This window comes from Phocoena sinus, chromosome 11, assembly GCF_008692025.1.
Source record: "Phocoena sinus isolate mPhoSin1 chromosome 11, mPhoSin1.pri, whole genome shotgun sequence".
Taxonomy (NCBI): Eukaryota; Metazoa; Chordata; class Mammalia; order Artiodactyla; family Phocoenidae; genus Phocoena; species Phocoena sinus.
This window is the reverse complement of record NC_045773.1, coordinates 54,873,330-54,889,083: the sequence shown is the minus strand read 5'-3', so window position 1 is coordinate 54,889,083 and position 15,754 is coordinate 54,873,330. Positions and strand designations below refer to the sequence as shown.

The 15,754-nt window shown below is 37.4% G+C and overlaps 1 protein-coding gene and 1 pseudogene across 7 annotated transcripts in view; both read left to right on the top strand.

The window, feature by feature from the left end:
- Positions 1 to 15,754, top strand: part of RBMS3 (RNA binding motif single stranded interacting protein 3) — a 738,234-nt gene that overhangs the window by 140,180 nt on the left and 582,300 nt on the right. The gene's annotated exons all lie outside the window — the stretch shown is intronic.
- Positions 11,008 to 11,333, top strand: LOC116762600 (annotated as a pseudogene).

Below are 15,754 nucleotides of genomic sequence, written 5' to 3'. Positions count from 1 at the left end.
AGAGACAGTGCAGAACTTAGAGAAAGCATTTCTAAAACTAGGTGCCTTTTTGAAAACTGAGTAAATAAAAGATTTCAGTTTAGTTTGCATCCAAATTACAGACTTGTTTTGAGTTAAGTTGGTCTTTGATTTTTCTGTAATACCTTCATATCTCTAAACAGTTCTGACATAATTCTTCAACGTTTTAAATATAACTATCATGTTAATTAGCTCACTCGGTCAGAATTTGGTTTAAATAACAACATGATCTTGGGTTTACTTCTCATATGGGTCAAAACAGTACATTTATGTGTAAGGATACAGAATCCGGAGCCAGACTTTCTGGGATATAAGACAAGCTCTAACATGTCACCTGTGTACCTAATGTTTATATGCTTCAGTTTCCTCATCTGTATAATGTTTGGAAGAATGTATGACACACCACAAACACTATAAAAATGATGATTAAGGGGAAAAAAAGTCCTCAAGTTTAAAAAGCAATCATAATCTCATTCTTGGTACTAAATTGGTACAGAATAAACCATTTGATAATGGTGTTTAAATTACCCTTCGGGAAATTATATGTGTAAATAGATACAGATTTCTGACTCTCTAATGTCATCATATACATTATATTTTTATTCCTTTTCTTTCTAAATAGTGGAATGAACTTACAGCAGCAGATCCTAGCTCTTTTGAAAAGCACACATCTCATATTATGTAATCACTAACACAAAACTATTGTTTTCTTCAGAATATATATAATACAGAGTTGAAGAATCTACATCAAAAATGCTCAGCTATGATGAGGCTGAGATTGAAGCCCTTTTCACAAAGGACTTTTTGTTATCTGGTGGATTTATATTGGACAGGATTGCCAACTAAAGTCTCTTCCCTTGAAGGTTGCAATGTTGCATAATTAGTTTGCTGTTGCAGTCAGATGGCTAACAACCTTTATTCTAATCCCAGTGCAGAATGAAATAGACTCTCAGAGCTGGAAGGAACCTTGAGGTCACCTAGTTCAACTTGCTCATATTATAGATGAGAAAACAGCCTCTGGCAGATTAAATGTCACCCAGCTAGTTAGTTAGCTGTCCATCAGGATCTCGGAAAAAAGTTGCATTTTTAAGTGGTTATTTCAGTTATCTGTTTCTGCATAAAAATTAGCAACAGATAACAAAGTGGCTAAAAACAAGTATGATATATTGCTTATTAAATTGTTGATTTTTTGAATAAGGTTGTGATTCTCTGCATTGACCTGGTAGACTTTCTGTTCCATGTGGTGCCACCTAGAGTCACTTACACAGATCCGTTTATCAGGAGCTCTGTGGAGAACCCTCAGTTGGGGCACCTCAGTTCTCCTTTCCATGGCCTCTTTCTCCATATGCTGTCTTGGCCTCCAGGGAATCTCCATGGAGCCTCTCTCTCCTGCAGAATATTCTGTGACTGAAATGGCACATGTTTTAGCCTTAACTCTTAACATAGTCTTCCTTTCAATGACTACACATTATTGTCTTTAAAGCTTATCTGTAAAAACCCATTTCAAGAAATTATGCTATTGGGATAATTTCCTTACAGGATGGTGGCTGTGTTACAAGACAATGCATCTCAAGAAAATAAATCCCAATGTATAAGTGGTTATCAAAACGACTTGTGTCAAACTTGCGGATAACCATTGGTGAAAGAAAAATATTATGGTCCAGACCAGCATAATATGAGGCAGCGTTATAATAGAGTGTAAATTATGGAAGATGTGTTCATTTGGAGCTACCCATGTGCCTTCTGACCATGGTGACAGATAATTTATGTGGTCAAAGTCAAAAGAGCAAGTTGTGAGAACACAATATTTTAACATGTAGAACTGATGCTTCTCTAATTAATTTCTTGCATTGCTTCACTGAAACAATCCTACAGTAGACTGTAGGACTAGGATGAAACTTTCCAGAATATGATAAACAACAGGAATATTCACATTGGCTTTGGCAGCTACTGTTTCTTTTTTTAATTGAAGTATAGTTGATTAACAGTATTATATTAGTTTCAGGTGTCTAGCATAGTGGTTCAGTATTTTTATAGATTATACTCCATTAAAAGTTATTACCAGATAATGGCTGTATTTCCCTGTGCTATGCAATATATCCTTGCTGCCTATCTATTTTATATATAGTAATCTGTATCTCTTAATCCCATACCTGCATCTTGCCCTTCCTTCGCCCCTCTGGTAACCACTAGTTTGTTCTCTATATCCATGTGTCTGTTTCTGTTTTGCTATATACATCCAATTGTTTTATTATTTTAGATTACACATATAAATGATATACAGTATTTGTCTTTCTCTGACTTCTTTCACTGAGTGTAATATTCTCTATGTCCATCCACATTGCTGCAAATGGCAGAATTTCATTAATTTTTATGGCTGAGTAATATTCCATTGTATATATGTACCACATCTCTTTTACCCATTCATCTGTTGATGGGCACGTGGGTTGCTTCCAAATCTTGGCTATTGTGAATAATGCTGCTGTGAACATTGGGGTGCATGTATCTTTTCAAATTAGTGTTTTCATTTTCTTCCAGATATATACCCAAGGGTGGAATTGCTGGATCAATCATATGGTAATTCTATTTTTAGTTTTTTGAGGAATCTCCATACTGTTTTCCATAGTGGCTGCACCAATTTACATTTCCACCAACAGCATATGAGGGTTCCCTTTTCTCCACATCCTCAACAGCATTTGTTATTTGTAGACTTTTTGATGATGGCCATTTTGACAGGTGTGAGGTGATATCTCATTGTGGTTTTGATTTGCATTCCTCTAATAATTAGCAATGTTGTGCATCTTTTCACATACCTGTTAGCCACGTATATGTCTTTGGAAAAATGTCTATTCAATACATCTTCTGCCCATTTTTGATTGGATTGTTCATTTTTTTGATATTGAGTTGTGTGAACTGTTTATATATTGTTGGATATTAACCCCTTGTTGGACATATCACTTGAAAATATTTTCCTCCCATTCAGTAGTTTGTCTTTTTGTTTTGTTGATTTTTTTTTTTTTTTAGCTGTGAAAAAGCTTTTAAGTTAAGTCCCATTTGCTTATTTTTGCTTTTATTTCTTTTGCCGTAAGAGGATGATTCAAGAAAATATTGCTACAATTTACGGCAAAGAGTGTTCTGCCTATATTCTCTTCTAGGAGTTTTATGATTTCGGGTCTTAACAGTTAGGTTTTTAATCCATTTTGAGTTTATTTTATGTATAGTGTGAGGATATGTTCTTATCTCATTGTTTTATATGTAGTTGTCCAGTTTTCCCAACACCACTTATTGAAGAGACTGTCTTTTCCCCATTGTATATTCTTGCTTCCTTTGTCAAAGATTAATTATTGTAGTGCTTCCCTGGTGGCACAGTGGTTGAGAGTCTGCCTGCTGATGCAGGGGACATGGGTTCGTGCCCCAGTCTGGGAAGATCCCACATGCCGCGGAGCAGCTGGGCCTGTGAGCCATGGCTGCTGAGCCTGCGTGTCTGGAGCCTGTGCTCCACAACAGGAGAGGCCACAACAGTGAGAGGCCCATGTACCATGAAAAAAAAAAAAAGATTAATTATTATAGCTGTGTGGGTTTAATTATGGGCTCTCTGTTCTGTTCCATTGATTTGTCTATTTTTGTGCCAGTACTATACTGTTTTGATTACTGTAGCTTTGTGGTATAGTGTGAAGTTTGGGCAGGTGATAACACCAGCTTTTTGCTTTTTTCTCAAGATTGCTTGGCAATTCAGAGTCTTTTGTGGTTACACATGAATTTTAGGAGATATTTGTTCTAGTTCTGTGAAAAATGTCATTGGTAGTTTGATAGGGATTGCATTGAATCTGTAGATTGCTTTGGGTAGTAGAGTCATTTTCACAATGTTGATTCTTCCAATCCAAGAACATGGTATATCTCTCCATCTATTTGTATCATCTTCAATTTCCTTCATAGTGTTTTATAGTTTTCAGAATATAGGTCTTTCACCTCCTTAGTTAAGTTCATTCCCAGATATTTTATTCTCTTTGATGTGATTTTAAATGTGATTTTAAAAACATTCTCTTTCTGATAATTCATTATTAGTGTATAGAAAAGCAAAAGATTTCTGTATACTTCATCTTTTAACCTGAAACTTTGCTAAATTCATTTATTTGTTCTAATAGTATTTTTTTGGTGGAGACTTTAGGGTTTTCTATATAATGTGTCATGTCATCTATAGATAGTGACAGTTTTACTTTTTCCCTTTTAAGTTGGATGCCTTTTATTTATTTTTCCTGTCTGATTGCTGTGGCTAGGACTTCCAATACTATGTTAAGTAAAAGTGGCAAGAGTGGTCATCCTTGTCTTTTTCCTGAATTTAGAGGAAAGAATTTCAGCTTTTCACCATGGAGTATGATATTAGCTGTGGGTTTTTTCATAAATGGCTTTTGTTATACTGAGATAAGTTCTCTCTATATTCAGTATGATGAGAGTTTTTTTTAATCATGAATGGATATTGAATTTTGTCCAATGCTTTTTCTGGATCTATTGAGATGATCATGTGATTTTTATCCTTCCTTTTGTTAATGTGTTGTATCTCATGATTGATTTGAGAATATTGAACTATCCTTGCATTCCTGGAATAATTCCAACTTGATCATGGTGTATGATCCTTTTTATATGTTGTTGGATTTGATTTGCTAATATTTTGTTGAGGATTTTTGCATCTATACAAAATTAAAGATATTGGCCTGTAATTTTGTTTTTTTGTAGTCTTTGTCTGGGTTTGGTATCATGGTAATGGTGGCCTTGTAGAATGAATTTGGGAGTGTTCTGTCATCTTCAATTTTTTAAAAGCAGTTTGAGAAGTGTGGGTATTAGCTCTTCTTTATATGTTTGGTAGAATTCCCTTGTGAATCCATCCAGTACTGGACCTTTGTTTGCTTGGATTCAATTTCAAATTCAATTTCACTACTAGTGATTGATCTATTCAAATTGTCTGTTTCTTCTTGATTCAGTCTTAGCAGCTTGTATGTTTCTACAAATTTATTTACTTCTTGTAGTTTTTCCAATTTGTTAGCCACTGTTTCTTTATTTCAGATAGTGAGATTTGATAAACCAGGCTGCTGTCAATATTTCAACATTTAAATATTCAACCATAAGACTAGAAAAAATATTTCCAATGCATATGTAATAAAAAAAAGTGAAGGCATGAGAACACAACTTTGGGTGTGATTTACCAAAAGAAGGAACGAAACTTCAGTGTGTCTTTTATTTGGGATGAAGATTATTCTGGCCTTGACCCTATAGTGAACTGCTGCAGCCAGTAACTCAGAAAGGAAAAAAAAAGTGCTTCCATTAAACTGGCAGCCTCCTAACAAATTTTGCCCATCAGCATGCACACACATCAGTCATGCAGCCATGTCTTCCATGAGGCTTCTCTTGGCCATTCTCAAGTCCTTGACACACACCTTGTCACTGACAGCTAGTATGCAAATTGCCTAAAAGCTCCATTAGGCTAATCTAGGCAAGGGAAGCCCATCTGTCAGTTCTGTGACACTTTCCCTTTTGGATCCTCATGGGGGAATATGTTCTTGAGACACCCAGTTGGATGAATTTGTGCCAGTGTCTGGAATCATCAACCTTGGAGGAAATTGTCACTTCTACTTTATTTTTATAGACTTCAATATTTGATTTCCTCTTCCCCCTGCTACTAAAGAATAAAATTTAAATGGATGGGAAAGTTTTCTATTCTAAATAAAAAAGGACACATTATTATTTTATGCATAGAAGAAGGAACATGATGAGCCCTCTGTTTGGGAAATCATGGTATTACTGGGTGTTTTCCAATACTGTGTGTGTGGTCTGCTCTTCACAGGAGAGAACACACAATTTCAAATTAACTGGAACTTGTCAGCTGTTGCTGATAGAGGTTGGAAGTTTTGGGGGAAAACAGTGGCATGACGTTATTTCAACAGGCCTGCCTATTAAAGGCATTGATTAGAAATGGCCTCATGATTCCTATCCCCTCTTTCTTCTTTTTTAAAAAAGACAACAATTACATGTACGCAATTGGAAAGGGAAGTCTAACCCCCTTGTTCCAATGGTTTTATGAGCATACTCAAGTCTCTTGCCCATCTCAAGTTTGAAATCCCAAGAGAAATGTTAGAATTGGCAACAGCAGATTCAGAAAAGCACCGATAACTATGATCATTGGTATCTGTTCATTATAAACAAACTTCTTTTATCCATCTGGTCTACCAGAATGGTCCACTCATGTTTCTTTCTAAATAAAGGTAGAGTGGCATAAAAGTAATGTTGGCCTCACCAAGCTGGGAAAGAAAACATTAAGGATCAGAAAATAGTTCATAGAAATGTACAGTAAATTATAATCTAGAACCAGAAAGATAAAATGTTTCCCCTTTTTGAAAAATTCACAATTCTATGTCAAACGATGTATGCAGGTATATGAAAGGTTTACGATTGGACAGGACTGATGCTTTTGATTATTTTGGCACCTAAATGGTTAATTTCATCAGATTTAGAGTCTGCTTTCCATTTTTTCAGGAAATGGTCCAAAAAATGGACTGTTGTTATTGACAGGACTACCAAACTAGTTATTATTTGCTAATAATGTTGTGTTAAAAGTCTAAGCAGGAAAAAAAAAGTCTGAGCAGAGCATCTTGCCAGAGAGAGAGTAAAACTTTTACGCCCAACAGTGTTTGGATGAGCAAGATAATTATACCCTTGTCCACAGCAGATGCTCTGTTCTTCGCTTTGGCAGTTTCCCTGTTCAGTGTGCAAATAATTTTCTCCACTGAAGTTGGTGGCTATTTGTGACAAATATATTTCTTTTCCAGCAAAGAATGGATCTTTTACATCATCACTCTCAAATAGCCACTGAATGGACTTTTTATTGTTTTAAACACATGCGCAAATCTGATATGAAGCAGAAAGAAAGTTATGTTCATGTCCCATAGCCATCAGAGGATGTGATATGAAGAAAGAAGTTATTTACCAAACTAGTTGGAAAAATACATTGTAACAATTATTTCAATATCTTTATTAAAATCAAAATTTAAAAATTATGTCTCAATGTTGATAGGCAAATGAATTTTTAATTCAAGTATACACAAGTTCAGTTTATAATGGAATAGACGTTTATTTACATGTATTGATATTTACAAAGATCTTATGAGCTCTCTCTATCTCTGTATTTTTGTAACAGGCAAATTTTAGTTGATACATACATAGTGAGATCTACAATATGGAGTTCACGTCCCTCAAAGTTTTGACAGACATGTGTGACTGTCCTATGTTTGAAAAGATGAGCGTATTCTTGGCCAGTGATGAGTAAATATATTTCCATAACTTCTCTTGGCTTAGCCCAGCTGCTATAACTCTATCTATAAGCAGCAGGCTAGCAGGTGTTTGGCAGAGGGCTGCAGAAGAAGAAGAAAGGAGGAGATCTATTTTCCATATCTCCTTTTTTCTGTTATTCACACAGGCCCCCATCAGTAGAAAGGCAGGCACAGCCTCTCCTCAAGATGCCATGTTTTCACAACCATATAGCACAGCATACATTTATCTCATAAAACTAAGAATATAATTGGGGTTTAGGTTTCTGGATTATCCCTGGATCTACCAAGAACAATCACTATTGACAAGATTTTTATGGTAAAATTCAACATCTAGCAAATGATTAAGTACCAACTGAAAGACTGGTCCTCAGTACAGTAAGTCTCCTACACACGAACGAGTTCTGTTCAGAGAGTGCATTAAGTCCAATTGGTTCATAAGTCCAAGAAAGTTAGCCTAGGTACCCAACTAATACAATCAGCTGTTTAAGTTCACACAAATAATACATAAAAAACAAACAAAAAATAAAACATTTTTAATCTTACAGTATAGTACCTTGAAAAGCACAGTAGTATAGTACAACAGCTGGCATACAGGGCCTGGCACTGAGTGAACAGGCAAGAAGAGTTACTGACTGGAGGAGGGAGAGGAGATGGGAGATGGTAGAGCTGAAGGATCATCAGCTATAGGAAATGGAGGGCAAGCTGCAATTTCACTCATGCCTGACGTTGATGGCACAGGTTCTGGTTCCTTGCTGGAACCAGCTGCACATTCGCCTCTTTGAAAGGCCACAAATTGAAGGTTCGTATGTAGGGGACTTACTGTGTATACATAAGTGTTGAGGGTCAGGGCCCCATGCCCTGTCCTCAACTCTCCAGTGTGCCAAGTCAGGGATAGCTACTAAAGGATGAAATACTGCACAGAATATTTATCACCAGCAGAGGCAGGAGGCAAAGTGCCCCTAGATAGAGCCTTAAGCAGGGAGGAGATAAATCTGCCTGTGATACAGGTTTCTCAGAGGAGGTGGAATTTGAGTCAGGATATGTAGGTTTTCTCCTACCAGTGAGAGCCAGGAGGAGGGCATCCCACATAGAACAAGAGCACTGATCTGGAGGCAGTAGATTCCACTTTGCCAAACTTTCAAACACCACGATTAGGTGAGATGGCGCAAAAAAGGATAAGTGGCCTGTTTGAACATTGACATCATTTCTCTCCTCTTTGAAGTTGCAGCTGAAAAATAATGAACAATCCAGTATAGTCTCGAGAAGATACTAGACTATGATGTACAGTCCTATTCTAATAAAGATCTAATAACTCACATACTTATAAATATAGTTCTAGTTGTATGTAAGAGTCACATTGAGATATTATTGAAGATGGTATCAGGACACTAGGATTCTAGGTGCATGCAGGGTTAAATGAGATTAGTGATAACTTCTACTCACATGGCACTGCCTGGTCATTGTTATCTTAGATCTTCAGTGTGAGATTTTCACCTCTGTTTCCAGATGAAGAGAATTGAGTGTGCGTGGACCATTCACAGAACTGAATGGCTGCTTCAAATGGCACATCCCAAGTTATAAATAACTGAGCCAATCATGTGTAAAGTTGGGAACTTCCTTCCCAGTTGAATGATCAATGAGGAACCAGGGACATAGTCCTCCTGGTCTCCTCCTTCCTTTCACTTAACCTTTCCCGTACAGGCTGCACTCCGTCCTCACACTGATTCACACTGTTGATTCACACTGTTGTGTTAGTTTCAGGTGTACAGCAAAGTGATTCAGTTATACATATACATATATCCACTCTTTTTTAGATTATTTTCTCATATAGGTCATTACAGAGTATTGACTAGAGTTCCCTTTGCTATACAGTAGGTCCTTGTTAGTTATCTATTTTATATATTGTACTGTGTATATGTCAGTCACAATCTACCAATTTATCCACCCTGCCTTTCCCCCGGTAACCATAAATTTGTTTTCTACATCTGTGACTCTACTTCTGTTTTGTAATTAAGTTCACTTGTACCATTTTTTTAGATTCCACATGTAAGCGATGTCATATGGTATTTGTCTTTCTCTGCCTGACTTACTTGTCCTCTTGTTTCTAATCACGTATCTGACATATCTATCCTTTCACACCCTTCCCCTGTGGGAAGGAGCTTATATACCTTCAGTATAAACAACCAACTTGGGGATATTATTTTCTCTTTGTTGAGAATTTTTTCAGGTTTTATGATGAGGTCCATTTCTATCAATGTTGAAGCATTTTTAGTGGTTTCTGGGTTTATCCTCGTGTCTGGTTTTTGTAATAAATACATACAAAAATGGGACTGTAATCACGTAAAGAGGAACTACCTGGTTAAGCAAATTTTACAAAATATTACAGAAAAAAATATATCCTTCTCATGAGATAGCCCAGAAAAGGACCACACACTTTTTCCATTATGTGTGTATAGCTGAATCTGTTTCTCACCTCACTTTCATTCTTTAGGAATTACCACCAGGGTCTCTTGGTTAAAAAAAAATGAGTTCGAACCCCAAACAAAGGAATATCATTCTCCCTCAAATAACTTAATTACTCAGAAATGCTTTTTGGCAAAACGCAGTTTCTAGCATCTTCCATCTCCCTGCAATTTATCCATACTCTGGATTACCTCATTCATTCATTCTGACAGGGGACTGTATTTGTATCATTGCCTGACAGATGTGTTACATGTTTCAGTCTTAAAATATTCGACTCTGAGTTCAGGGCTGCATACTTGGGGGATGATGTTAAATCAGCCTCGGCGTCGCACTGCTGCCATCGAGCCAAATAACTCAGGGGAAAATGATAAGGGTATAAAGAGATCAGTAAGGCAAGAGAATCTATGCTTTCAAAAGTAAGGCAAAATAGGAAAAAGACTCTCAGTGAAGCAGTGGGGAGCAAGTAAAGCAAGAGCAGGCCGTGTTTGGGACACCCTTACACCGCAGTGAGCCATTACCCTGTGAGTAGTAAATTCTCTTACGTTTGCTTAACTCCTGTAATATAGTTCATGCTAAAATACAGCCGTAAGACTCACCGGCACATCGATCAGCCTGGCATTGCTCTCTCTTCTCTCCTAATAGAATAAAATGAGGACATGCCTGATGAATGCTGTGCAGGACAATCCCAGGTCATTTCTATGGGAGCCATCACAATGGAGCAGTCTCCCTGCTTAAAGAAGATCTGTATGACTCATATCTTTGTAAAGGTGAAATATGCAAATACGCTTCTGCCCTTTGAGATGATATCACTCAATGGAGCTCTCATAAGTGCCTGGTTGTGTTGGATTTTTTGGTGGAAAACCAGCAAACCGTAGAAACTGGCAGTCTGGAAATGACATCCTTTATTGAGTCATAGGTACTCAGATGTGCATCAAAAAGCAATCATTTCCTTTTTTTAGCAAAGGCATTGCATTATTCTAAATTTGAAAAAAAAATGAGAATCACTTGCAGACAGAAGAGAGGAAAATTTATGAACATTTGGAAGTAAGAATTTTTTTATATGCTAATGATCATGGAGACTGTGTGAAGATGGTCCAGCTTTCCTCAGCTGCCGCTAAGGTGCTTGGTCCTTGGGTTGAGGCCCTCGCTTCATCCTGCGACTAACACTGAGTCCAGCAGCCCCCACCTAGCACTCGCCTACACCATGGCCTCCGTCTTGGAGCTCGCCTGCATCTACTCAGCCCTCATCCTCCACCATGATGAGGTGATGGGCACTGAGGATAAAATCAATGCCCCCATTAAAGCAGCCAGTATAAATGTTGAACCTTTCTGGCCAAGCTTGTTTGCAAAGGCTTTGGCCAGTGTCAACATCAGGAGCCTCATCTGCAATGTGGGGGCTGGTGGACCTGCCCAGCAGGAGGTCCTGCCCCCTCTGCCACTGGTGCCCCAGCTGAGAATAAGAAAGTAGAAGCAAAGAAACAAGAATCTGATGAATCTGATGGTGGCATGGGCTTTGGTCTTTTTGACTAAATCTCTTTAGTAACACGTTCAATAAAAAGCTGAGCTCTAAAAAATAAATTAAAAGGTCCAGAGCCCTTGAATATCAGTTGAAGGAAGATACTCTTTAGCATTTCATGATTTTCTTTCTTTTTTTTTTTAACATTTGGATAAAGTGTGAAAATTAAGTTTTGTTTTAGGAAGATAAAGCTTAAGGTTGTGTGCAGGACAGATTACAGTATCAGTACTTGGAGCCTGGGAACAGGAAACACAATTTGGAGACAGGAACATTGATCCATATGTGAAGTGAAGTGCTCCCAGACAAGAGCAGAAGCAAGGGAGTGAATGGAAAAAGACAGATGTGAGAGGCACAGCGAAGGAAGCATAAACAGGACTTGGTTGCCCGGATGAGACAGAGCCATGAAGATCAAAAACAGATGTATCCAGATGTTAAGTCACCAAAGCACAGTTGATCTGTGAAAAATGGCTGCTAAGTTAAAGTTGAACATTCAAGACATAATGTGTTATGAAACGTCGCTGCCGTGATTTGGGGCAACACGTGGAGATGGCTGGAAGCACAGCAGGCATCCGGAAAAGGGCACCAGGGGATGCAGGCTGAAAGCAGGCTGTGGGCGGAAAAAACAGCATGTGGGAAAGCATGGGTGCAAATGACCACAAAGGATTCACATCTGAAAGTGGAAATCCCTGATTGGTATGGGGAGGGGTACAGGGGAGGCTGGGGAGGCTGGTGGAGAAGAGATGGCAGCAGGTTTGCTTAGAAGCTGATGAAATTTAAGCTTTAGTCCCTCCTCTTCTCCACCCTTTTCAATAGTCCTATATCTAATCTTATATCTTCATTCTGTATTCTTCTTCTTAAAAAGTCCAATGACCATCCAAATTGGGCACATAAACTTTAGCCCCACAAAAGCCACATTCTTCTATTGCCTAGAAGTGTGTTCACATGGTCATATGGGCTTGGAAAATTTGCAAAAGATATTTTGATAACAGCTGGTTAAGACCCTGTCCTTTTCCACGTCAACTGCCCCATCCTCACTTTTCCCAAGTGGTGGTGGTATTTTGGAATTCCGCTGAGGGGATGCTGGTAGAGATGAACTTAGTCTGGATACATGCGTGTTTGTGTTAACGCTAGCTGTCCTGTGGTAAGAATGGTTTCCAAGAATCTCAAACTGCCCACTGTGTGATCTTCTGGTCATTGTGGCAGTCATACACGGCCACGAGATCCTAGTGTGTTAGGTGTGTTGCCTCTGGCCCCTAACACTGCAAGTATATGGGAAGGAGGAGAAAAAGATTGATTTGCAAGATCTGAAGCCAAAAGATAAGTCTATGCAAAAGTCTTCCCAATTTTTTGTCCCCAAATTTGTCATCCCAACCATTTATAAATTACCATTAATGAGTTGTGAGGCTGAAGAAAAAAAATATTCTAAACTATCAATTAAAAATATGTATAACTCATTCACTTTGCTGTACACGTGAAACTAATAAAACATTGTAAATCAACTATACTCCAATAAAAAATAAAACATAAAATAAAATAAAATCTATTCCTAAAAAAAATAAAAATAATATCTATTCCTCTCTATCAGCCACTAGAGGACAGACAGAATTACTTTTTTATTCTCTCTACGGAAAATATTATGAAATTACTGTCATATGATGAGAGAAAGAGTATGCAGACCAAAAACAAAGGAGAATTATTTTTGAAGTGTGTCAGGGAGTTAACATTGTTATTTCAACACTTTCAATGCTTATGTTTTTTTAAAAAATTATCAGCTTTTTAAAATTGCTGATTTGTTGCAACATTTCTTCATTCTAAATGAATATTCATTTTTGTAACCAATTTTATAAATTTTATTCTTTTTTTAATGAATCCTCCTGCCCCCCGTTTGTAGTTTTAGGTACTACAAAACCTGGATCTCTCCCTGCATTGGGGGGTTGATCTTAATTTCATAATGAAGTACATAATCTTAATGTCTGGCCCAACCAACCATGCAGACCGTTTTGGAATTAAACACCTGCTGTGATCTGAATGTTTGTGTCCCCTACCCCCACCAAATTCATATGTTAAAATCCTAATGCCCAATGTGACAGTGTTAAGATGCGGGGAGCCTTAGGGAGATGCTTAGATCATGAGGGTGGAGCCCTGGTGAATGGGATTAGTGCTCTTATAAAGACCCCACAGAACACCCTTTGCCCCTTTGCCCTGTGAGGAGACAGGATAATCTGGGACCTGGGAGAGGGTCCTCACCCAACCATGCTGGCCTCAGATCTTGAACCTCCAGCCTTCGAAACTGTGAGAAATATAAAATTCTGTTGTGTATAAGCCACCCAGCCTATGGTAATTTGTTATAGCAGCAGGAAGGGACTAGCAGCATCCATTGCTTTCAACTTTTGTGCGTTCATCCTTTTTACGTCCTGTCATCTAGCTCTACTCTATAATATCCTCATCCTCTAATTCTTATAATTACAGAATGTCTTAGTGGTTTATATATTAGTGGAACACATTACTATTCCCTAATACTCTATATCTCAATGCAGTTTAAAAATAGTTCCACTCTCTGCATAACATAGTATTTGAGAAATATATTTAACCAGAACTTTAATACTGGTTCAAATCATAGATAAGTGGTTCGAATCAAAACTGCAGAATATAAACCAAAGTTAAGAAGATCTCGACCTGTAACATTATTCCATGTAGAGGATTTCAGGAATTATAACTAGTTTATTTAGTAAAGTATTGTCAGAAGTACACAAATGATCTTGAATGGAGAGAGATTACCTACCACCTATCATTACTCCGTTAAAACAAATGTTATATAATTAAATACTAAATGCTAAATAAGAATGGAGTCATTTTATAACAGAATATATAAGATGTATTCTAGCCCACAGGAAGACCACTCACTGAAATTGAAGTTTATATAATGGACAAATTTGGAATGTCAGTGATCATTTTTCTGAATTTTCCCAATCCCTCTGTGTCTTTTATGAAAAAGAATCTGTAAGATTAGGTAGGGATAAAACATGAGGATATTGCTTGGTCACTAGAAGTAATGTATCAGCTACAGACCTAATTTTCATTTTCTTCCATGCATAAACAAGTCTTATCTTTATTTGACCAGCCAGGGTATGATAAGTAGCTCAAAGTAGATAGAACACATCGGGTCACCCCATTTTCAGTCTTCTCATCATGAGGAAGCAAATGCAAAACATGCATCTTTTTGTCGTTATCTCTGTGCTCACACAAGATGGTAGAGTGTGTCCGCAATAGGAACTGGTGGCCAAGATTAGAGGTGTGTCTTTCTGTCATTCTCAAACTGCTAACATATGACACTAACTGTCCTTGCCAGACACCTTAGTACTGATTGAAATTAATGACTAGTGGAATCTAAGTAAATAAAAGGAAACCTGTCTTTGCACATAGCACAACCAGCTCTGAGGTGAGTAGACAGTCAACAATGTAGAATAATGTAGTACAGTTGTCCCTTGTTACCTGCCAGGATTGGTTCCAGGGCCTCCCTCAGATACTAGAATCCACAGATGCTCAAATCTCTTGTATAAAATGGAAATGGGGTGGTACAGTCGGGCTCCGTGTCTGAGAGTTCGGCAGCCTTGGACATGGAAAGCAGACTGTACCCCAAACCGTGCTTCTCGGCTAGTGGTGGGTGTATTAGGGTGTCATTCTTCTGTTTGCCTAAACTGGAGGACTTTAGGCATTAAGAAGGAGCTCTGCCACTGTGGTGTAGTCTGCACTTTGGGCATCTTTACTTTCCTCTGTTGAAATCAGAAACCAACACCAGAGGATGCTGGGTTCTACTGGTTAAAAAATATTCCTTTGCCAAGAAATGTCTTAAATATGGCCATAACTCATTTGAGTAAAAGTCACCACAGTGGTAGAGAAAATTCCATGTGGTTAAGTACCTTCTCTCATTTTATTTTATCTCTATTTTTATGAAAGTAATTTTCTCTGATTTCTGTAAAGCACTAGAAAAAGCAATCAAATTAATTGCATTTATTGTCTTTGAGAACTCTGGTTATAAAAGTTGACCATTTCACAGTTCAATTCATTCCCATACTTAAAACAATAACCTGAGTAATAAAATATGTTTTTTTAATTTATTATGAGAAATGTAACTTACAATAAAAGAAATAGATGTTCTCATAAGAATTATCATTGGTACTGTTTCTCTTATCCTTTAATAGATGTAAATATCGACCACATTTTGGTGTATATCAATTTTCCTATCTTTTATTTACTTTCTATCCTGCAAATATATGTGCTCAGAACTCTATGCTAACTTTACCTGCCTGAACTGTTTCTCTATTTTTGTCTCTTTAACACTTAAAGAGTAATTGTCACTGGTTATATTTTATCTTTTAAAGTATCTTCTCATAATAATATTTACTTTTATATATTATTGTTGCACTTACACAAT